The sequence below is a fragment of the Aotus nancymaae genome, unplaced genomic scaffold (assembly GCF_030222135.1).
Source record: "Aotus nancymaae isolate 86718 unplaced genomic scaffold, 86718_ANA_hifiasm-v0.15.2.pri h1tg000029l, whole genome shotgun sequence".
Lineage (NCBI taxonomy): Eukaryota > Metazoa > Chordata > Mammalia > Primates > Aotidae > Aotus > Aotus nancymaae.
The window spans coordinates 52,806,405-52,831,848 of NW_026988442.1; the positions used below are offsets into that span (position 1 = coordinate 52,806,405).

General features: G+C 36.1%; 1 protein-coding gene across 21 annotated transcripts in view; it reads left to right on the top strand.

Moving 5' to 3' along the window:
* BAZ2B (bromodomain adjacent to zinc finger domain 2B) overlaps positions 1 to 25,444 on the top strand; it is a 432,545-nt gene that overhangs the window by 158,045 nt on the left and 249,056 nt on the right. For all 21 annotated transcript variants that reach the window (XM_064382711.1, XM_064382695.1, XM_064382705.1 and 18 more), the window contains one exon: positions 8,192 to 8,233. The gene's annotated coding sequence lies outside the window, so the exon portion shown is untranslated. The remainder of the gene's footprint in view (positions 1 to 8,191; positions 8,234 to 25,444) is intronic.

Consider the following 25,444-nt stretch of genomic DNA (forward strand, 5'->3'; position numbering starts at 1 on the left):
CATGTTTTAATGAGTGAATCAGAAAATGTTAAAATTGGCTAGTGATTCATATTTTGATTTTCACTTTTGTTAAATTTTTTTTATTGTGGTAAAATATACATAACATTGTTTATCATTTTAGCCATTTTAAAGTGTATTCAGTGGCATCAAGTACATGCATTCATATTGTTGTACAACCATTACTTTTTTCATCTTCCAAAACTGAAACTTTGTACCCATTAAATAATAACTCCCACTCTTCCTTCCCCTAGTCCCTGACAATTGTCATTTTACTTTCTGTCTCTATGAATTTGACTGTTCTGAGTACTGCATATATGTAGAATCATATTGTATTTGTCTTTTTGTGACTGGCTTATTTTACTTAGCATAATGTCTTTAAGGTTCGTGCATGTTGTTGCTGTTAAATATTTTTAAGTGGCATTTTTTCACCAAGTACATATAAATTAATTGTATATACGCCTTACACGTCACTCATCTGTGACTCTCAAAAAATTTTATGAATGTAATTAACTAAACTTTACAGTATCCCTTGTGAAGTTGATAATTATGGTATTATAAACTGAAGAAGTACTGATAGATTGCCTAAGGTACATAATGAATATATGCCAAAATTCTGAGTAAGGACCAGGGTTATGTAGTCTCTGTTGAAAGCATTGGACCAAATTTTTTGTTTGTGATGAAATTATTCTAAGTTCTAGGAAAAATCAAGAGCAGTAATCGTTATTTAATTTTTCTAAATATTTATAGCAATGTTCTTTGAGTAAAAAAGAGTAAAATACAAATTTTCTGAAACTTAGTATTTATTAATGGTAACTTTAGTTATTTGTCCTAACTGAATATTTCTTTGACCTCTATATTATTAGATTGCATGATTATTTTCCCAGTCTTCACAGCCATAGTCTGAAATTGATTTTTGAAGGTATGGGTTAGAATAGCATCATGTCTGTTTTTTAGGTATGGTGCTTGAAAATTTTATAAAACTATTGCCTATATTTGTCTAGATTGCTGGCTTATTTAAGTGATTTTTAAAAAAATCTTGTGAGAGTCAAATTATCTGTCAATTTGGCACTTGTAGACAGAACCAAAATGGACTCTAATTTTGATATGAAAAACCAAATGCTTCTATAATCAGACAATGTGTCTTAATATTAATTTCTAAAGGCTTAACCCAAAGCTCTCTGTGAGTTGTTACAGTTTGAATTGAATTCCCTGAAAACTTGTAGTTAGAGAAATAAAAGTATATATAACTAAAACAACACATAATTTTTCTCAAATGAAACTTCATTGTATTACTTCACCCAAGTGATTGGTTCACTTTTGGGTATTGTGTATACATTAACCTCAAGAATGTTTCAATAGCAGTTGTCAGTGCTAATACCTCCTTCCTCTACTGGAAGCCCATTTATGGCTCTAAAGTGGAAACTTAAGAGGGAGTGAGTAAGGATGCTGAGAAGTGCTAATCAGTGTTGAAAGAATACAGTGGTAAAGTGTAGGAAAACAGGCAGCTTATGTTTGTGTGTATGTGTGTGTGTGTGTTTTAAATTTACCAAGTCTAATAGCTAGTTGTGCTTTGTTTGCAAGTTTTTTTTTTTTATCACCAGCAAAGCAATGAAGTTGTCATCTCAGCTCTTGCTAAACTTCATGTAATAAGTCTCATTACTGTCCAAAAATTTTTTGATTCAACCTATAGGAATTACACCTTTTTTAAGAGAAGTTTCACTCATACAGAACAATAAAGACAAGTGATGCAAATGAAGAATGTAATGCATTTTGTTGGAATGCCAGTTTTTTTGCAGAAAGGATAGTGTAATTATTGATACCTCTTAGTAATTTATGGAAATGTAAATTTAGTTTTAGTCATAATAGTACATGAGAAAACAAAGCAATTCTGCCCAGCTGACTAAAGTAAAGCAATTTGCAGCTTTTAAATACCAAGCAATAATGATGCAATCTGAAGAGGTTTAAAACTCAGTTCTCCAAAATCCAAGATTATTTTCCAACATAAGCACTATTATACATTAAAGATTCTGTGGTAAAATAAATCCTTTTCTGCAAACATAAACTTGAAAGACATTTGAAGATGTAAGAATTTCTCTCCTCCAAATTTAGAGCAATTTTACTGAAATGTACATATCCTACCAAACAGAATTGAAGTTTTCTTTTTCCAGTTATAAAAAAATGGAGAAAATAATTTTTCAAATATTTAGGAGCACCATTTACAGTCCAGTCCAGGTATGGTTTCTGAAATACATAGTAGTACCTACCATCTGATGTGGTAGCCACAAGCCATATGTGGCTATTTAAATTTGCATAATTAAAATTAGTGTTTGAAAGTTAGTTCCTCAGTAATATCAGCCATATTACAAGTACTCAGTAGCCACATTTGGCTATAGGCTACTATCTTAGTCTATTTTGTGTTGCTATAAAGGAATACTTGAAGCTGTGTAGTTTATAAAGAAAAGAGGTTTATTTAGCTAGCGGTTCTCATCAGCTCAGCTTCTGGTGAGGGCTGCACCAAAATATGACAGAGAAGGTCAAAGGGGAACTGGCATGTGGTGAGAGGGACCCATCCCAAAGGTATCTTGGCTTTATAACACTCATTTTCACAGGAATTAATCCATTCCCCAGAGAACCAATCAAGTCTTTGAGCAAGAACTCACTTACTACTGCTAGAATAGCACCAAGCCATTCCTGAGGGATCTACCCCCATGACCCAGACACCCTACCTTATGCCCCACTTTCCTGCAATATCACACTGGGGATAAAATTTCAACATGAGATTTGGTAGGAACAAACAAACCATATCCAAATCAAAGCAGATATATATTAGACAGCATAGACAGTGAACATTTCCATCATTGCAAAAGTTCCATTGCACAACACTGGATAGACCACATTGTCACCAGTTTCCCAGTATATAGTTTTCTATTATTTTCAAGTATCCTCCCCTCCTGCCAAAAAAGTATTGCTTATATCCTAAGCCTGTGATTTTTTTTCCCTACTGAATAATAATCTTCAAATTTAAAAAGTCAGTATTTGAAATAATTAGATGATGGTGTAAGCAAGTTAGGGTTTATAAAAATTTTATTAAACCGTAAAAAGAAATGCCAAAATATGTACAGTTGACACTTTAAAAAGAGAATGATAAAGACAGTCCTTAAGTTCTCCATGTCCATAGCCCATAATCCAAGATAACCACACTGAAACAGCCTATAAATAGCATATGATTTGTGAGATTATTTTTCATATGTAAATTTTGAAAATAATTTTTGTGTGTATAACCATACCTTGAAAAGAGCATAGAACACAAAAAAATCAAACTGATATATAAATGAGTGATTATGTTGTGATTATTACTTTAACCAAATTTCAGAATTAATCAGCATTTACTTCTGTGTTCAGATTGAGCAAAATGAGAAAAAACAGATAGGTATTCTATTGATTTATTTTGTTGACTCTTTTTACTGAAGTAGGTACGGATAAATATCTTTACTTTGTAAGTATGCAGTGTTGTCAAGGAAAGGTTAAGACTTGAGTATGCTAAAATTGAGTACACAAAGAGAGACTTTGATTTGGGGCAGAGCATGAGGAAAAATAAAGATAGTACATGCTGATTGCTGGAAAAATACTCATAGGATTGCATATCATGACAAAATTATTTTTTCATATTGGTAGGTGGGTAACATTTGTAGATGTTTTCTGGGGGTTAATATTATTGAGATTTTTCTCTGTGCCTATTTACTAAAATGGTGACTTGTAGAGATATAGCATATAACCAATACATTAGTTGAATTATGTTTTCATAAAATGTAATATTACTTTTTATATGTGTAATTTGAATAAATTTCTTAGTTTTGAAATGATTTGAAAGAATTACCTTTTGCTTGTAAAAACCACTTAGGATTTTTATGAGCAGCTTTAAGATTTGTCTGGCTTTATCCTCTAGTGTCATTTTAATTTCATGTATTTTTTTTTCCTCATGCAATTGCAAGTACCTAGTAAGTCATTTATAAAAACTGCTACCATGAGGAAGGAATGCCTTTATTAGGTTTTTATACTATGAGCTTTAGTGCTTTAAGTAAACTATATTTTTAACTGTAGGTTTATCTTTAATTAACTTATAATTTTTCCAAAAAATCAAAAGTAAAATGGAACGTTTATCTTTTATTCAGATATGCATATTGTTTGAGTGCGATTGTTTACAATAGTTTTAATACCTGTTTTGAATTACAGGGTTTAATAGAAGTAGTTTTTTCCCTCACAAGACTTCTTGTATTGACTCTGTTGTCATCAGAAGACTTTTTTTTTTGAGACGGAGTTTCACTCTTGTTGGCCAGGCTAGAGTGCAGTGGCATGATCTTGGCTCACTGCAACCTCTGCCTCCCAGGTTCAAGCAATTCTCCTGCCTCAGCTTCCTGAGTAGCTGGGACTACAGGCACCTGGCACCATGCAGGTCAGTTTTTTTGCATTTTTAGTAGAGACGGGGTTTCACCATGTTGGCCAGGCTGGTCTTGAACTCTTGACCTCAGGTGATCCACCTGCCTTGGCCTCCCAAAGTGCTGGGATTACATTTAGCCACCGTGCCCAGCCTATGACTTTTTTTTGTATTGATTAAAGTTAAGAGCTTAATGTTAGGCAAGTAGGTCCTTGAAAGCAGTTTTTTTGAAGACAGAAAGTAATGTGTTTTATGTACGTGGCCACCTTCTTCTTTTTTTTTTTTTAGACAGGGTTACACTTTTACCCAAGATAGAATGTAGTAGTATGATCACAGCTCACTGTAGCCTTGACCTCCCTGAGCTCAGGTGATCCTCCTACTTCAGCCTCATGAGTAGCTGAGTGGGACCACAGCCATGTTCCACCATGCCTTGACAATTTTTCTATTTTTTGTAGAGATAAGGCTTCACCATGTTGCCCAGGCTGGTTTGGAATTCATGGGCTCAAGCAGTCTGCTTGCCTCAGCCTCCCAAAGTGTTGGTATTACAGGCATGAACCACGTTCCCAGCCTATGTAGCTACCTTCTGATCTGATTTTAACCCTGCAATTCCACTTCTCTTACTTCCCATGGGCCCTACTTATAGATACCTGCCAAATTCTGCTGGCTGTTCTGTTTTTTCTTCATGTTCCCTTGGTGAACTTGCCCACAGACTTGGCTTCAACACTGTATTTTTATATAACAAATTTTTAAATCATGGACTATCCTAAATTTCTATCTGCTGGTGGGAAGCATCTTCATTTGAATGGCCTGTGGTAACACTGGTCTGCCTAGTTCTAAACAGAAGTCACTCCACCCTAGCACTGCACATTTCTTTCATTATGTGAGTGAGAGAGAACCTTTGAAGTAATCTTTCACTCTTTGCTATCCTTGTTTCGAATAATTGGTTTAGCATGAAGCCCTTTGGTTTCACCATTGAAGATTTGGGTTTCCCATTCCATCTGGATTTCTCCATCTTCACTATCCAGACCCTCATTATCGTACACCTTTAATTCACTATCCCTACTTTCTCATCACCCCTGACTTGCTCTATTTTTAAGCTTCCCAAATGCTTCTTGCAATGACTTAAAAACGTATACCAAGTGCCTATAATCCCAGCACTTTGGGAGGCCGAGGCGGGTGGATCACGAGGTCAAGAAATCGAGACCATACTGGTCAACATGGTGAAACCCCGTCTCTACTAAAAATACAAAAATTAGCTGGACATGGTGGCGCGTGCCTGTAGTCCCAGCTACTCGGGAGGCTGAGGCAGGAGAATTGCCTGAACCCAGGAGGCGGAGGTTGCGGTGAGCCGAGATCGCGCCATTGCACTCCAGCCTGGGTAACAAGAGTGAAACTCTGTCTCAAAAAAAAATATATATATATACCAAGTGTAATCGCATATTTTCTTTAAATAGATAGTAATTCTTGTAAGAGTTTCTATTTAAACTTTCTTTTGGATCCTCTGTAGCTCTTGACATAATGCTGGATGCAGTAGGAACTTGATAAGTACTTGTTCACTCATTCATTCAGTAAATAATTAGCTGTTGGGTTCCAGGTACTAAACTTGTGCTCCATTGATCTTCCTTCGTGGAGCTTATAGCTAACAACAGTCTCTGATGGTAAAGGAAGTCCTCTCTGAGGAGGTGGCATTTGTTATGAGACCTGATTGAAGTGAGAAATCCAGTCCTATGAAGATACGGAGAACGATTGCTCCAGGCAGAGGGAAGAGCAAGTGTCAAGGCCCTGAAGTGGAACAAATTTGATATGTTTGGGGATTATCAAAAGGGTGATTGTGACGGGTAGGTACATAGTAGAGAGATGCAGGAAATGCAGTCAGGGCACCAGGTAACAGAGGGCCTAAGAAGCCATGATAATTATTGTGGGTTTTATTCTAAGAGCTGGAAAAGCCATTGGACAGTTTTGAGTAAGGGAATGATGTGATCTGATTTACTTGCTTTAAGAACAGAAGTAGGTACTTGAGCCCAGGAGTTTGAGACCAGCCTGGACAACATGGCGAGACCTCGTCTCTTGAAAAACAACAAATTAGCCAGTGGTTATACATACCTGTAGTCCCAGCTACTCAGAAGGCTGAGGCAGAAAAAAAAAAAAAAGAATAGAAGTTTGGAGGCTATAATGGTAATATAGGAGAGCCAGTATCTTGAACTACTAAGGTAACTAGCAGTTTTTGAATTAAGAACAGAGTGAGGAAGAGTAGTTGGTAGGATGGACTAGGTGAAAAGTATGAGGTAAAAGGGAAACCGGGAAAAACTCAATTCTCTATATTTGGACAAGTCATGTATAATCTCTAAATTCTGTTTTCCTGGAGTTATTAATAAGAAATATCTCTTTTCTACCTCTTTGAAGGAATCGTTACGAGGATCTGATGAAATAACACATGAAAGCCTCATTGTGAACCTTAAAATGCCATAACCTTGCGTTACTTTTTAACACGTTTAAGGGCTCGTCTTAAATTAGACCTTGTTAATAAAGAAATTTCCAAGCCATGTGTGGTGGCTGATGCCTGTAATCCCAGCACTTTGGGAGGTCAAGATGTTGGATCGCTTGAGGACAGGAGTTGGAGACCAACCTGGCCAACATAGTGAAAACCTGTCTCTACTAAAAATACAAAAAGTTAGCTGGGCGTGGTGCACACCTGTAGTCCCAGCTACACAAGAGGCTGAGGCACAAGAATCACTTGAATCCATGAGGCAGAGGTTGCAGTGAGCTGAGATCGCGCCACTGCACTCCAGCCTGGGTGACAGAGTGAGACCCTGTCTCAAAAAAAAAAAAAGGCCGGGCGCGGTGGCTCAAGCCTGTAATCCCAGCACTTTGGGAGGCCGAGGCGGGTGGATCACGAGGTCGAGAGATCGAGACCATCCTGGTCAACATTGTGAAACCCCGTCTCTATTAATACAAAAAAATTAGCTGGGCACGGTGGCGCGTGCCTGTAATCCCAGCTACTCAGGAGGCTGAGGCAGGAGAATTGCCTGAACCCAGGAGGCGGAGGTTGCGGTGAGCCGAGATCGCGCCATTGCACTCCAGCCTGGGTAACAAGAGCGAGACTCCGTCTCAAAAAAAAAAAAAAAAAAAAAATTAAAAATTCCTCAAACTTAGATTTCACAGGATAAACTTGAAGCCATTTATAGCTTAGGAAATAGTTTAACTTCCCTTGGATTTATGGTTTTTCTGGATTCTTCCCAGTGATATTTGCAAGCTTTGGATAATTTTGTCACTATTAATAAGTATTAGCATGTGGTAATGTCTCCAGTATTAAGTAGATGACATTTTGGTTCTAATCTGTGTTGATAATCAGAGAGAGAAAAGTATTTATAAATAATACCTAATTGTCTTCACTTTGTGACATATTTAAGACATTGTTTTTCTTTTCTTAGTAAATAATTGGAAGACAAATAAAACTTGTGACCCAAATGTCCTATAGTTTATTTTTTAATATGTTGTATTATGTTCACCCTAGGGTTTTGGTGATTATAAACAAAAACATGACCTGCCATACTATAATAAATGATGACCTATAAATAAACTCCAGTCCTTTTATGCTTATTTCTGTCATATTAATTATATGATTCTTGATACTCTAGGTTAATTTAAATATGACTTATGGCATCAAGAAAGACAAAAATTTTAAACAGACTTTTTGGTTTCTGAAATTTCTTAAGTATGCTTCAGCTGTTTGCTAATTCTGTTTTCCTATTGCAGGTTTCCCAACAGTGATGTCACAAGATTGACCTCGTGATCACAGTAAGACCAAAATGATAGTTAAGCTTTTAAGGAAGTTGCATTTTCTCTGAGAATGAGAATTGACTTAGAAAATATTTGTAGCTTAAAATTATTATTTCTTTTGCCAGCCAATTGAATGTTAACATTTTAAATGAGTTATATAATATTTTTATGTAGTTATTTAAATATCTTTGAAATCTTGCTTTAAAGGGTTTAAAAAATATTTAAAATGAAAATTACTTTTAATTTATAACTGCAATTATAGGCCTAAATATACTAAATTATTTCAGTGTGAGTTATACTCTGAACATCATCTTTTCTTTAGTTTTTATTTTTACCAGAAAATGGCAGAAAATTTAAGGAGATTCCACATTAGGAAAAAATACCTAAAAGTAAATTACTTTAGATTGTAATGAATTATTAAGGAAAGATTATGAAAATATAGCCTTGGTAGGCTGGGCACGGTGGCTCATGCCTGTAATCCCAGCACTTTGGAAGCCCAGGCAGGTGGATCACCTGAGATCAGGAGTTCGAGACCAGCCTGGCCAATACAGCAAAACCCCGTCTTTACTAAAAATACAAAAATTAGCTGGGCATGGTGGCATGTGCCCGTAATCCCAGCTACTTGGGAAGCTGAGGCAGGAGAATTACTTGAACCCAGGAGGCAGAGATTGCAGTGAGCTGAGATCGTGCCACTGTGCTCCAGCCTGGGCAACAGAGAGAGACTCCATCTCAAAAAAAAAAAAAGAAAAAAAAAAAAAATATATATATATATATATAGAGAGAGAGAGAGAGAGAGAGAGAGAGAGCGAGCCTTGGTAGAGTTTTTAGGCATCTTACTTAAATTTTTTATTGGTATTTATAGGATTTGTAAATAATCTTCCAGATATGAAGAGTTTTTTGATAAAGGATGGTTGTCTTAAGTAATTGATACTTTTTAGTTTTATGTAAAGTGTTAACTTCCATTGTATGTAAGGAAATACATTACCTAAAGAAAAACTTTGCCAGGGCCTTAGAAAATTCTGAGTGGTAAAATCTGAATTTCAATCATGAGCTTTATATCATTTTTGAAAAATTCTCTTAAATAATAGATAAATAAATTTCTAGTAAATTATTTATTCCATGAACCTGCTTCTTATCTGTTTTAATTTTTATTTTAACTCATTAAATCCAGAAGCATTAATTATTAGAAGTATAGATTCACATAGAATGTTTATATTTATGTTCAATCATTTTTGTTTTTTTGAAAACTGGTTCATTTGTTAAGTTTAACATTTTGCTGAGGCTAGAGAGAACTTTTATTGCATTTTTAAAGGCTTTATCATCATAATTTTGTCTACTTATGCTTATAGCATATTTATACATTTTCCTAAGGGGACATTTTAACTTTCTTTGATTTGTAGCTCTTTCCTTGTTTGTTTTTTCTTAATCAGAACATTATTGCCCTAACTGAATATTTTACAATAAAATATTAACATATTTCTCTAGAAACCTTCTGTTCAGCATCTAGTGCGTTACAATCAAGAAGTTAACATTAATGCTAAATGAATTTTTTTTTAAATTTAAAAATGCCGACTCCCACAGCTTATTTTTATTTAAAAAAATTTTCCACAGTTTATTTTTAGGGTAATATTAAGAGAGTAATTAATTACAACTGATCTAAATCCAAGAATTTCAGGAGGAGCGGTGATATTTAATATTATTGGATTTTAAATAAGTTAAAGAATAAGAAGTGTTCGTTTGAGAGGTTCATAAGTGACTGATATTAGAAACCTTAACTTTGTTATGTCAGTGTTGTGAGGCTTTTGCCAGCCCTTTGAGTTAAGAAAAGAGGGTAGATTTCAACATAGATTCAGGTTGAGAGTGCTAGTGAGAGAGTAGTTCAAATATATACTTACCATGTGGCTGGAATAAAATGAGGCCGGGAAAGGACTGCTTTATCCAAAGGAAATGGATCAGGAGACTAGTCATTGATAAACTGGTATAATGAGATGACCTAGTAAGAACTAAAGGTAAAACGTTATGGTTAGAGAGGGATATTATATTATGGATTGTTTACGGGATAAAGTGTAGTAGCTATTTATATATTATGTAATATACAGCTTATATATGTGTTTTAATCAAAATTTTCAGAAGTCAGGAGAATTTCTATTTTTTTCTTTGATGTCACAATCCATAGAAATGTCAAAGCCTTTTAACTGATCTCCCTTCTTCCTAGCCATTATCAATTTCGTTGAAACTTGTACACAATCCCCAGTTTAATCTAGTTAATGCATTGCTCTGTTTTTATTTCTCTACTTGAAAACATGTGGTGGCTTCTCATTTTCTATGTGATCAAATCCAGACCTTCTAACTTGATGTTTAAGACCCTTCCTCAGTTTGTCTTCAGCATATTTTCTGTTTCTTTTTTTTTCTCCGTGAGACACAGTCTTACTCTGTCCCTCAGGCTGGAGTGCAGTGGTGCCATCTTTGCTCACTGCAACCTCTGCCTCCCAGGTTCAGGTGATTCTCCTGCCTCAGCCTCTTGAGTAGCTGGATTACAGGCACATGGCACCGCCTAGCTAATTTTTGTATTTTTAGTAGAGACAGGGTTTTACCATGTTGGCCAGGCTGGTCTTGAACTCCTGACCTCAAGTGATCCACCTGCCTTGGCCACCCAATGTGCTGGGATTACAGACGTGAGCCACTGTGCCCGGCATGTCTTCAGTATATTTTTTATTATTCAAGAGTAAGAACTGTACATTCTACTTAATGTGGACTATTAGTATTTCCTACCTTGGATATATATTTTGGTTTCACACTTACATGTTATTCCCTTTACCTAGAATATTGTTTTTCTTTTCACACTTAAAAAAAAATTTCTGGTGAAATCAAACTTTCTAATACTGTATCAACATATAATCATCTCCCTGAGGTTTTCCCTAATCATCCTAATTCTCTGTTCCTAATAATTTGGTAATGCTTAGTTTTTATTAGTCCTATGTTACTCATAACATAATTGTATTTATTTTAATACGCATCTTCTTATTATACTCAGCAAATGTTTGTCGGTAATCATAATAAAGCAGAAAGTTCTAAATCAATTAATATCTTTCGCATTCTTTTTTTTTTTTTTTTTTTTGAGATGGAGTCTAGCTCTGTCGTCAGGCTGGAGTGCAGTGGCACGATTTTGGCTCACTGAAACCTCCACCTCCCAGTTCAAGCGATTCTGCTGATTCAGCCTTCTGAGTATCTGGGATTACAGGCACATGCCGTCATACTCAGCTAATTTTTATGTTTTTAGTGGAAACAGGGTTTTACCATGTTGGCCAGGATAGTTTTCATCTCCTGACCTCGTGATCCACCCACCTCGGCCTCCCAAAGTGCTACAATTACAGGCATGAGGCACTGCACATGGCCTAGTGTTCTTATATTAAAATTGAAATAAGGATATTAATACATTAATATAATTCAACCACAGGAAGCAGGGTGTATAGAAAAGAACTTAGATTTTAGAACCAGTAGAGTTCAAGTACTAATGTTACTGTGTACTAGTTATGTGACTTCCAGCAATTCAGCCTCTTTGTGTCTCAGTGTCTGCACCTATAAAACGATGTGTTATTTGAATTTAAAAGGATTATGAGATTTAAATTCAATTTTTGTTAGCTTTCCTCCCTCTTCCTGATATAACTTTATGGCTTGCTCCTTTACAGTTACACCAAGGGGCATGAAATCAACCTAACGATCAGTGATGTAGCCTAAACATTCACATTTACCTTACTTACGAATTGTGACCCTTTTGTCTGTTTTAATAAATAGATTTCTACATTATATATATTGGTGATAACTTTATTGACTTATGTAAGTTTCAGCAAGGAGGCCAATTACACCTATTAATATAATATTCTTTTATTTGAGGAAAAGAGAGTCAGACCACTAGAATGCCAACATCTTAAAAAGCCAGAATGAACTTTAGGATAGTTTAGAGTACTCTACATTCCCCCTATATAATGGATGAGAAAACCAAGGCCCGGAGAGTTTGAGGTAAAGTAGTGTGCATAATAGTTAAGGACATGGACTGGGGGTTTGAAGAGCCTTTGTTTAAGTTTGTGTTCTGCTACTTGTGTAGCTGTTGTGATCATAAGTCAACTTTTTAATCTATGACCCAATTTTTTATTTTCTAGAGTAGGGATAATATTACGATGTCTAAAATATTAAATGAAACATTGCTTATAAAGCACTTAGCACAAAAGATGGCACTTACTACATTTTTCTTACCCTCATGATACTCATCAGTGAGAACTTGGACTCACTCTGACTTTGCTTTATCCTACTAGAATTTTTACTGTTCTGTTTTGTGATCAGTTCTTACTAGATTAAAAATTTCCAAACAGCACTTATAGAAAGTATAATAAAATAATTCAGAGGTTATTTTCTTGAATCTCCCTTAATCATCTGTCTTTTCTGAGAGTACTTGTGCAGTTTTATTTACATGCAGTTCTGTTTATGTATAATTTTATTATTATAGTGGCTATATTTTATCTTCAAATATCTTATGTAATATTTTGCTGTCTGTTTAATAATTGGTTACAAGGCAACCTTTTAAATAAAGTAACTTTTTCTGTTTTTATTAAATTTCTTGGCTGGGCACAGTGGCTTTCACTCCTGTAATCCCAGCATTTTGGGAGGCAAACACAGGGGATTGCTTGAGTCCTGGAATGAAAGACCAACCTAGGAAACATAATGAGACTTTGTCTCTACAAAATAATAAACAAAACTAGCTGGGCATGGTGGCCCAAGCCTGTAGTCCCAGCTACTTGGGAAGCTGAGATGGGAGGATTGCTTGAGCCCAGGAGTTCAAGGCTGCAGTAAGCCAAGATTGTACCATTGTACTCCAACCTAGACTACAGAGGAAGACCTTTTCTCAAAAAAATTTTTTTTTCATTTTTCTCCTTGGTGATTTTTATTATGAATATTACTTAAATTTTGTAGAGATATATCTCTCCCAAAAGTAATACTTAATAATTGAAATTTAGAAGGAATTGCTATATAATTTTATAGTGTACATACACACTGTCAGAAACACTAGTGTTAGATGGTAAATTTAAAATGTCAGGTACCTACCACAGGGAAGATATAACCAAGGATGGCAGTGATTGATAGTTGTCCCTAATACTGATAAACCGTCTTCTAATTTTTTTCCAGTATATTACTACCTAGAATAAAAACATAATTTCCCAGTCTCCCTTGCAGCTAGATATAGTAATCTAACTAAATTTTGGGAAGAGATATATAGGCAGAAGTAGTGTGTGCAACTTTCAGGATGTATCCTTAAAGGAATGGGTGCACATGATTTTTTCCCCCTTCTTCCTTGCTGGCTGAATTGTGAGCATGATAATTGGACTGTGAGTGGAAACCCCATAATGAGAATGGTAAAGCAGCAGTAAGAAAGAAAATCCTTACTAACATGATGTTACACTGTCCATACTGCCCTGCCTATATCTGGACTTCTTTAACATGACAAAGATAAAATTCTATATTGTTTGAGCCATTCGCCCTTGGGCTTTCTGTCACTTGTGGCCAGAACTAATCCTGATACTACGATAGCTTGATGAAGAAACTTTATACCATTGTGGTTGGGTGCAGTGGCTCACACCTGTAATCCCAGAACTTTGGAAAGCTGAAGTGGGTGGATCAGGCCAAGATGGGCAGGTCACTTGTCTGGAGTTCGAGACCAGCCCGGCCAACATGGCAAAACCCTATCTCTACTAAAAATACAAAAATTAGCCAGGCAAGGTGGCACACACATGTAGTCCAAGCTACTTGGGAGGCTGAGGCAGGAGAATCACTTAAACCCGGGAGGCAGAGATTGCAGTGAGCTGAGAACACACCACTGCACTCCGGCCTGGGCTACAGAGCAAGACTCCATCTCAAAAAAAAAAAAAAAGTTTATGCCATTGTTCAAATGTCTTTTTTTTTTTTTTAACATCTGATTTGTTTTATTTGAACTCTACTGTGTCTCTCGCTGGTTTAAGTCAAGCTTGTCCAACCTGTGGCCTGTGGGCCGCATGCAGCCCAGGACAGTTGTCATTGCAGCCCAACACAAATTTGGAGACTTTATTAAAACATTATGAGATTTTTTTTTTTTTTGCAATTTCTGTTTTTTAGCTAATCAGCTATTGTTAGTGTTACTGTGTGGTTTAAGACAATCCCTATTCATCCAGTGTGGCCCAGGGAATCCAAAAGATTGGACACCTCTGGTGGTTTTAGGAGAAGAATGGAAAAGGAAATGATTCATTGTCTAACACGGGATCAAGAAACGTTTACAGAGGAGTGACACATGTGGTCTAGATTTTTTAATTATACCGTACAAGAGGATCTAGAAAGAGGAAATAGGTATATAGACTTGAAAGAACATATGTTCAGAGACATACAGATATTTTAATTTTTGTTTGTTTGTTTGTTTGTTTGAGACTCACTCTATTGTCCAGGCTGTAGTGCAGTGGCACAATCTTGGCTCACTGCAACCTCTGCCTCCCAGGTTCAAGTAATTCTCCCGCCTCAGCCTCCCAAGTAGCTGGGATTACAGGCTGCACCACCACACCTGGCTAATTTTTGTATTTTTAGTAGAGATGGGGTTTCACCATATTGGCCAGGCTGGTCTTGAACTCCTGACCTCATGATTTGCCTTCCTTGTGACCTCCCAAAGTGTTTGGATTGCAGGTGTGAGCCACCATGCCTGGCCTTAGTTTAATATTGTTGAAATACAACATTTGAGGAAGTAAATGAGCCTAATGGTCAGCTCTTATAGGAATTTATAAACTAAAAACTTTGGTGTTAGATACATAGTGAAGAGTTATTTTAATATAAATAATTTTAACATTATTTATTGGTCTCCATTAAATTTTGTTGGGATTTTGTTTGTCTGTCACGTTTTTATTTAGAAACAAGGTCTTGCTGTGCCACCTTACTGGCACAATCATAGCTCACTGTAACCTCAAACTCCTGGCCTCAAGCAATCCTTCTACCTAGGCCTCCCAAAGCACTGGAGTTACAGATGTGAGCCACTGTACTCAACCACCATTAAGTATTTTTAATAAATGTATTTTGATACATGTGTTGAGGAATGAAGAACAAAGCTAATACTTATTTATCCACTGATTTTTTTAAGATACTAAGTGCTTATTTGAACCTTTAACAATTTTAGAAGACTTCATTACATTTTACAGATGCTCAAACTGAGACTTGGAAAGGTCAAATATCCTTTCTAGTATGCTATAAGTGATAGTTAAATCATTATTTGAAAAGTACAAAAAATTCATTTCCAGAACAAGTTTACTATGTACTATCTGACCTTTATTTTTCACTATTCTAATACCAAAAGTAAAGTTACAGTGAATTTTAAAATACCTTTCGTAAAATATAATAACAGTCATAATGCCAGAAGTGAAAGTCTTTTTAGGAATTTCCATATTTTGTACCAAATAACACATCTAAAAGTTAAAATTTTTAAATGTAGTACAGTAAAGTTATGAAATATGTCTTACATATTTTATTTTCTAGAGTCTGAATGTTTTGAACAATATCTTCAAAGTTAGTATGTAGCAGTCATTTAAATTACTTCATATAAATCTATTTCCCATTGCTATTCCTAAATGTATATTTGGATAAAAGAAACTCTCTATTTACCTCTACTGCATTTTCTCAGAATTTGTACTGTTTTAACATTTAACAATCAGTGGAACTAAAAGCATGCATGATGTTCTCTGTATGAGTGGCTGCATATGTAAGTAACACCATGCTGTACAGATTCAAGTTAAACTTCTTTTGAACAAGTCAAAGTGTGGAATGTTACACAATCCTTTATTTAAAGATAGAGTCCTATTTACCAGAAAATTCTAAATGAGCTACTGTTTAATAAATCTGTCTTTTTTGAAAAAGAAACTTTTACAGATCTAGTATAATTATTAGAAACATCAGAGGATATAAAATAAAAACCAGTTTTGTGCTGTGGTTTGATGTTTTCTTATTGTAATCATCAGAGTCTAGCATGTAGACTAGGTAAACATTTCCTGAATTAAGGTTACTTGAAATTTAATCTGGCTAGTAAATTTTTTTTTTCCACTCACACTTTTTAGGACACCAATATACACTTCTGCTGTGAGATGTAAGAAATGTTAGGGAGTGGATAAAATGTAACTGTAGTCTGCAGAAACCATTTAGATGAGAAAATGGGTGTTGTACACTGAGTTATAGGTTTATGATATTTGACCTCTTTGGGTTTTTTTATATAAATATACAAAGAAAAAACAAAGGAGGAGAAAGAATTTTGACAAAAATGGAAAAAAATTTTTTTTACTATATAGCATCACAAGTTAGTGTGTCATGAATGTTAAAAATAGTTTAATTTTTTTATATAAATATACAAAGAAAAAACAAGGGAGGAGAAAGAATTTTGACAAAAATGGAAAAAAATTTTTTTTACTATATAGCATCACAAGTTAATGTGTCATGAATGTTAAAAATAGTTTAACTAATACAAATATTCCTGAAGCTGTCCTTCTGTAAATGCATTTTAAATGCATTTTTAAAACATTACATCAATAGGTATCAAAATGTAAGATAGTATGTATAAACTTTGCAACATGCAAAGTATGCTGTTTATTTTGAAAATAGCACATCTAATGCTTGCAATTTTATTCTCTGATTTTTTCTTTTTCTTTTTTTTTTTTGAGACAGAGTTTCACTCTAGTTGCCCAGACTGGAGTGCAATGGCGCGATCTTGGCTCACTGCAACCTCTGTCTCCCGGGTTCAAGTGATTCTCCTGCCTCAGCCTCCCAAGTAGCTGGGATTACAGGCATGCACCACCACGCCTGGCTAATTTTGTATTTTTAGTAGAGATGAGGTTTCTCCACGTTTGTCAGACTGGTCTTGAACTCCTGACCTCAGGTGATCCGCCCACCTCAGCCTCCCAAAGTGCTGGGATTACAGGTGTGAGCCACTGCACCCGGCCTGTTCTCCAATTTTCTTTCTCCTCAATAGAACCCCCTGAACCTTTGTTCATAAAATTCATTATTTTTGTCTCCTCACTGCCCTTAACACTGAATATCTCCTGTGTGTCTTTTTTTAAAAAACTCTAGTAGCTTTATATTTTCAGTGTCATCTTTATGGAAAGGAAATTTCAGAAAATGTAGACACTTGGCACTAAACTCAAATGTCACAGTTCATTTCAAATGTTACCTCCTCCATAAAACCTTTGGATCCTTTGCAGTTGGAATTAATCTCCCTATCATTTCTGCCTTTCAGATTTGTTATTTCTGTTATAGCAGTGTACTTAAACACAGGGATACATGGACCTGAGTGTGCAAATATATTCTCTGCAGGGAGAAAGAGGGCTAAAATTTTCAATGTTAATATAAAAGAAATAAGTATGAGCATATTCTTAGATCATGTGGTATGCCATGCCGACCTTATAACCAATTACTACCATGTAGTTTCAGAAGTATGATTAATTTTGTTAGTCTAATGAAAAAAAGAACAAAAATATGTGTTTTTTTGGTTTTTTTTTTTTTGTTTTTTGAGATGGAGTATTGCTCTGTCACCAGGCTAGAGTACAGTAGCATGATCTTGGCTCACTGCAACCTCTGCCTCCCAAGTTTAAGTGTTCCTCCTGCCTCATCCTCCTGAGTAGATGGGACTACAGGCATGTGCCACCATACCCAGCTAATTTTTTGTAATTTTAGTAGAGATGGGGTTTCACCACATTGGCCAGAATGGTCTCAATCTTTAGACCTTATGATCCACCTGCCTCAGCCTTCCAAAGTGCTGGGATTACAGGCATGAGCCACTGCACCCAGCCCAAAAATAGGTTTAATATTGTAAATGGTTCACTTGTATTAAATGAAAGCCCGAAGACATCAGGGTGAACTAAAAGTTTTGCAGTCGTTTGAGTAGAAACAAATAATAATAAATCATTTAGGGCATACTAGATGTATTAGTCCATTTTCATGCTGCTGGTTACCCAAGACTGGGTAATTTACAAAAGAAAGAGGTTTATTGGATTTATAGTTCCACATGGCTGGAGATACCTTATAATCATGGTGGAAGGTGAAAGTCACTTCTCACATGGATGGTGGTAGGCAAAGGGAGAGAGCTTGTGCAGGGAAACTCCCATTTTTAAAACCATCAGATCTTGTGAGGATCATTCACTGTCACGAGAATATCATAGGAAAGACCTGCCCCCATGATTCAATCACCTCCTACTGCATTTTTCCCATGACCTGTGAAAATTGTGGGAGTTACAATTCAAAATGAGATTTGGGTGGGGACACAAACCATATCACTAGACTATAGGCATATCAAACTCAAATGTAACTGGAAAATAATGGAGAAATAGCAGGCAGTACCATTTTTATGTTGAATATGATTTGTTTTTACAAAACATTGTATGATACTAATTTGAAATGTGTTATTTGTAGCTTTTATGTACATATTTGGAAATTGTTTTGGTATGATATCTGAAATAAGATCTGGAAGCAAGAGGAAGTTTATCCTTATCCATAGTTTTATTTTTCTATATTTCAGTAATGTAACAATATAATAAGTCAGCGTGTGGGGGCCGGGTTTCACAAAACTTTTTTTTTGTCTTCGTAAGTGGTTTATACATAGGTTAAGTTTCAGAAACATTGTTACAGAGTCCTTAGATACCTTATGTGATGATTGTGTGTTCAGCTGTTTCACCTATTAGACTGTAAACTCCTTATAATCTAGTAAAGGCATAAATTATATTTTATTTATGCTTGCAGTTACATTAGAGTCTGTCTCAATACTTTTTCCTAGTAGTGACCCAGCAGATATCTATGTGAAACTTGGCTTTGTAGGTGTGCAAAATGTAATACAAGGAAAATTAGTGACGTTTTTGCCTTTTAGTCTATAACTAGAGTGTATAGTATAGAACACAGAGAGAGTGTATATTTTAGCAATTTGAAATTCGTAAGTGTTAACAGATTCCTCTCTTTGAAATTAAATATCCCCTAGGTACAGTGTTGTATGAATTACCTTAATTAGATAATCAATTTTTTTTGTTTTTTTGGCTGATACCTATAGAGTGGCAACAGAGAATGAATGATTTCCAGGCAGGGTAGAACTGAGCAAGGAGATGTAACCAGAGTGCTTCAGGGAACGAAGACAGTGTATCATTGCAAAAATGTAGTTTTTCATATTAGAGCAGATTGAGAACATTGGTTCATCAAGAAGTGAAGAGGCAGGAGAAGGGACTGGGAAGAGATATGGGAAGGTACTAAAGATAACACTATCCACCTTTGGGTTATTGCCTAAAGCTACAGAGCCTAGACAACATTCCTTTTAACTTTAGTGGAAATAAAACTGGCATAGATTGCCAAGAGCAGTGGCTCACCTGTCATCCCAGCACTTTGAGAGGCTGAGGCGGGTGGATCACAAGGTCAGGAGTTCAAGACCAGCCTGGGCCAGCACGGTAAAAGGCCGTCTCTACTAAAAATACAAAAGTTAGCTGGGCATGGTGGCACACGCCTGTAGTCCAAGCTACTTGGCTGAAGCGGGAGAATTGCTTGCCACCCAGGAGGCGGAGGTTGCAGTGAGCTGAGATCGCATCACTGCACACCAGCCTGGGCGACAGAGTGGGACTCCATCTCAGAAAACAAACAAACATAAAACCCAAAAAACTGGCATAAATTAAAATCTTCTCAAATAATATAGCAAGTATATTTTCCACATTTCAAATTCTGTTGTGATAGGTTTTTGTATAATATTGCCCTATGCAGAGTTCAGCTGTCTTGCTAACTTTTTCAGTGTCTTATTTCCTACTTAAATTGAATTATCTATTCCTGAATTTCGAAGCCATTTATATGTAGCCTTGTCCTTATTGACCTAAATTAATTTCCCTCTGCTTTCCAACACACATTCTTTTATAGTCAAAATGCTCCTTTAGCCACAAATATACTGACGATTTTGTCGGCATTTTTTTCCCACAGATTTCCTTTTTTTGAAGTGCTGCTGTCTCTATCTAATGCCAGTCCATTCTTCAAAGAGGTCTTGTAGTCTTCTGTGGTAACTGTGACTTTCATTAAGTTCCCTTTCCTCTCAGCATTTGATCTTTATCTGTAGCTCCCCAGATCTCTCTTGTAAATTGCAGAACCTCTATTTGCAGCTGTTTATATAGCATTGGTACCTGGTTATCCCACAGACATATAATTCAACCTGTTCAAACTTGAACTCATTTTCTTCTAATTTTCCAGAAACCTTTTCCTCTTTATGTATTCCCTGTCTTTAGTCAATGATATCAGCATCTACTTAGCCACTCAAGGTAGAAATATTAGTTATCTTGAGCTGCTTCTTCACAAATTCACATCTAATCTGGTATCAAATCCTATTGATTCTCTATGTGCAATGTAATAAGAGCTAATATTAGTGGAGTGCTTACTGTGTGCCAGGTACTAATCTAAACATTTGACCTGTAGTAACGCAATTAATTCTCTTAGCTTTTAGAGTTAGACACCATTGACTAGGTGTAGTGGCTCATGCCTGTAATCCCAGCACTTTGGGAGGGCTAGACAGTGGATCACCTGAGGCCAGGAGTTCGAGACCAACCTGACCAACATGGTGAAACCCTGTCTCTACTAAAAATACAAAAAATTAGCCAGGCATGGTGGCGGGCACCTGTAATCCCAGCTACTTGGGAGGCTGAGGCAGGAGAATCACTTAAACCTGGGAGGCAGAGGTTGCAGTGAGCCGGGATCGTGCCATTGCACTCCAACCTGAGTGAGACTCTGTCTCAAAAAATAAATAAATAAATAAATAGTGTTGCACACCATTATTATCCCTGTCTTACATAAGAAAGAAATTATGTACTTGCTAACAAAAGTATGTACCTCCACCATGACACTGTCTAGCCAGAATGGAAGAAAAAACTAAACATGATCAAGCCTAATTTGTAGGAAATAAAAAGGACAGAAGGACATGTTAAATTACACCAGGGGAATAGATTCAGGAATATCCAGACTGTGGAAAACTCTAAAAGGCAAAGGACCTAGTTTCTTCAGCTAAAATAATAAGGAAGAAAAAAGAAAAGATTGGCTGGAGCATTTACAAATTAAAAAAGACTTATATCAGCCAGTTTCAATGTATGGATTTTATTTGAGTCCAGATTCAAACAAATGGACAATTTAAAAATATAAAACAAAGACATTTGTACATCCATTGAGTGTTTGATATTAAAGAATTGTTAAGATTTTAGTTATGATAATAATTTGGGGCTTTTTGTTTACATAAAAAGCACAAGTCCATATCACAAAAGGATAAGCATCTCTGTCAGAGGCTGAGCTTGAGAAAAAAAAAGTACATTCATTGATTACTTTTTTTACTCAGCATCTCTGATAAAAGAGGATTTGCTAAAAAAGGTGATAGAACTTTTAACCTAATAGCATTATCACACCTAAAATAAATTTTTATTATTTTATGAATTTGTACTTCTTCTGCAAACAAAAATATTATTATTGTATCATACCTCCTTAATAGTCAATGTGTTTCACAGAAATATGGGAAATTCATGGAAATAAGAACTAACATTTTTAGAACCTCTATCAAATGATTATAATAAGTAATAGTCAACATTTGAGTGATTATGTGCCAGGCACCCTGTCATGAGTGTATAGCTTTAATTTATTTCATCCTCCTAACAACTTTGTGAGGGGGAGGTATCATTATTCTGATTTTAAAGGTAGGAGAACCAATCTATGGAGAAGTTAAGCAATTTTCCGAGTTATGTGGCAATCAGTGAAGTTTAGGATTCAAACCCAGGCATTTGACATGGAACCTGTGTCTTTATTGTTATGCTGCACTGCTTCTCTTTTTACTATGATACTAGGTGCTTTTAATATTAATTTCATGTATTATAAAGAATTCCAGTAAAGATTACTACTTTAGGTAAATAGGAAGAGAACATAGCACTTTGAAGGAAAAAACTAAAAGCCAATATGACTGGAGTACAGACAGCAAGGATTGTGGTTTGAGGTAAGCAACCAGAAAATATAGGACATAGTAAACCATACTAAGGACTTTTGTTCATTTGTTTGGTTAATAATAAGGACTTTTGGCTGAGTATTTAAAATAAGGACTTTGGCTAGGTATGATGGCTCACGCCCGTAATCCCAGCACTTTGGGAGGCTGAGGTGGGTGGATCACCTGAGGTCAAGAGTTCGAGACCAACCTGGCCAACATGGTGAAACCCCATCTCTACTAAAAATGGAAAAAATTAGTCAGACACGGTGGCGGGTGCCGGTAATCCCAGCTACTCAGGAGGCTGAGGCAGGCGAATCACTTGACCCAGGAGTCAGAGGTAGCAGTGAGCTGAGATTGAGCCACTGTACTCCAGTGTGGGGAACAGAGTAAGACTCTCCGTCTCAAAAAAGAATAATAAGGACTTTTGCTTGTTTTGTTTGTTTGTTTACCCAAGAGCAATGGGAAATGTTTGAAGTATGTTTAAATTATCAACAACCCAATTTTAATTGAGGCTTATAGAAGTTAAGTAACTCTCTCAAGGTCATATAATGATTAAGTGGTAAAACAAAGGTCATAATCCAGGAGTGTTTGGATCTAACATCTATATCACCCCATTTCTTAGAAATACAAATCTAAGAAATGTGTGAAAAATTAAAAGGCCGAAGTTTCTTTGACCTGATATTATTATTTCAGCAGATGAATGCCTACTATGTTGAGAGATGTTATTTTACCCTTTGCAAATGTAGTCATATTTACATTAATTTTGTTAGCTCTGCTTGTGACCTGTTGCTTCTCAGTAAATAGGTGAACCACAGTGTTCAACAGTGAACATTAGAATAAAGATATATTTGATCTATTCTTTTTTTTTTTTTTTAGAGAGAGAGAGAGAGAATAGGAAGGAGGAAAAAGGAAGAGAAAGAGAGAGAATGGGGAGGAGGAAGAAGGAAAAGAAAGAGGGAGAGAGAATGGAAGTATTGCTTTCTTGCTCAGGCTAGAATGCAATTTAGTAATGGGTATTGAAAACCTCTTTTATACTGATAATTATACTTAATGATGTAGTCAGGAAGGAATAAGGGAAGAAGATAACAAACAAGTAGCCAACCAATATTTAATTTAAACCTATGAAATGCTATGCGATTACTGAGGAGTGATTTACTTCCAATTATATAGTCACCTTTGGAATAGGTGTGAGGTAGTAATGTATGTTTTGTGTATTTGAAGTGGAGAGTTCTATAAATGTTTATTAAGTTTACTTGTTCCGGGTCTGAGTTCAAGTTCTGAATATCCTTGTTAATTTTCTATCTCGTTGATCTATAGAATCGTTAGCTCTTCTTGTTGCATTGATCCTTTTGCCATTATGTAATGTCCTTCTTTGCCTCTTTTGATCTTTGTTGCTTTAAAGTCTACTTTATCAGAGGCGAGAATTGCATCTCCTGCTTTTTGTTTATTAGTTTATTTTTACTCTCTGTTTGATTGGTAAATCTTCCTCCTTCTCTCTGATTCTTTGTGTATTGTTGCATGTAAGATGGGCCCGGATGCAGCATACCGATGGGTTTTGGCTTTTTATCCAATTAAAATATATATAAGTTTAATACCGGCGTTTGATGCTAGCTGGCTGTTTTGCCCATTAGTTGATGTAAATTTTTTATTGTGTTAAAGTTCTTTGCTTTTTGATGTATTTTTGGAAAGGCTGATATTGGTTGTTCCTTTATATGTATAGTGCTTCTTTCAGAAGCTCTTGTAAAGCAGGCCTGGTGGTGGTGAACTCTCTAAGTACTTGTTTGTTCGCAAAAGATTTAATTTTTCCTTCGCTCATAAAGCTTAGTTTGGCTGGATAGGAAATTCTGGGTTGAAAGTTCTTTTCTTTAAGTATGTTAAATATTGGTCCCCACTCTTTTCTGGCTTGTAGGGTTTCTGCTGAGAGATCTGCTGTTAAGTCTGATAGGTTTCCCTTTATGGGTAACCTGACCTTTCTCTCTGGCTGCTCTTAGTATTTTCTCCTTCATTTCAACCCTAATAAATCTGGCGATTATGTGCCTTGGGGTTGGTCTTCTTGAAGAATATCTTTGTGGTGTTCTCTGTATTACCTGGAGTTGAATATTACCCTGCCTTGCCAGGTTGGGAAAATTTTCCTGAATGATATCCTGAAGAGTATTTTCCAACTTGGATTCATTCTCTTCATCACATTCAGGTACACCTATCAAACGTAAATTAGGTCTTTTCACATAGTCCCATATTTCCTGGAGGCTTTGCTCATTCCTTTTCATCCTTTTTTCTGCATTCTTGTCTTCTCGTTTCATTTCACTGAGCTGGTCCTCGACTTCTGATATCCTTCCTTCTGCTTGATCAATTCGACTGTTTAAACTTGTGCATGCTTCGCGAAGTTCTCGTGTTGTGTTTTTCAGCTCCATCAATTCACTTATATTCCTCTCTAAATTGTCCATTCTCGTTAACATTTCGTCAAACCTTTTTTCAAGGTTCTTAGTTTCTTTGCATTGGGTTAGAACAAGTTCTTTTAATTCACAGAAGTTTCTTATCACCCACGTTTTGAAACCTGCTTCTGTTATTGGAACACACGTGTAATCTATTAAGCCTTGTTCCGTTACTGATGAGGAATTGCAATCCCCTGTAGAGGGAGAGGCATTCTGATTTTGAGTATTCTCTACCTTCTTACGCTGGTTTCTTCCCTTCATTATATATTTGTCCGTCTGTCGTCTTTATAATTACTGACTTTCTAACTGGGTCTCTGACGTCCAACTTGTTGATTCCCTGCGCCGAAATCTGAGCAATCCACTGAGCCGGCCAAAACAGCGGTGTTAAGATTGATGGTGCTTTTCTGCCCGGGAATCTCCGGACTCTGCACCAAGAACTGGCGTGCTAAGGCACCAGCAAAACCGCCACGCCGGCCACAAGAGTCGCCCTGGCAACCCGTGGATCTCCTCCACTGGGAATCTCCTGGTCCGTGAGCAACTAATTTTCGTCTGAAAGTGTGGCGTCCTCTCGTTCTTTGCGCTTTCACTGGGAGGTACGTGCCCGAGCTGCTAATCATCAGCCATCTTGGATCTCTCTCCCTATTTGATCTATTCTTATGATTTCTTCTACTTTTTAATTCCTGCTGTCTAAGGGAGAGCTAACAATGAAGGTACTTATGTACCAGATAGTTTCAAAGTATCATTTTGCCTTAGACTTATTGATATTAAGTAACTGCTCCTAGT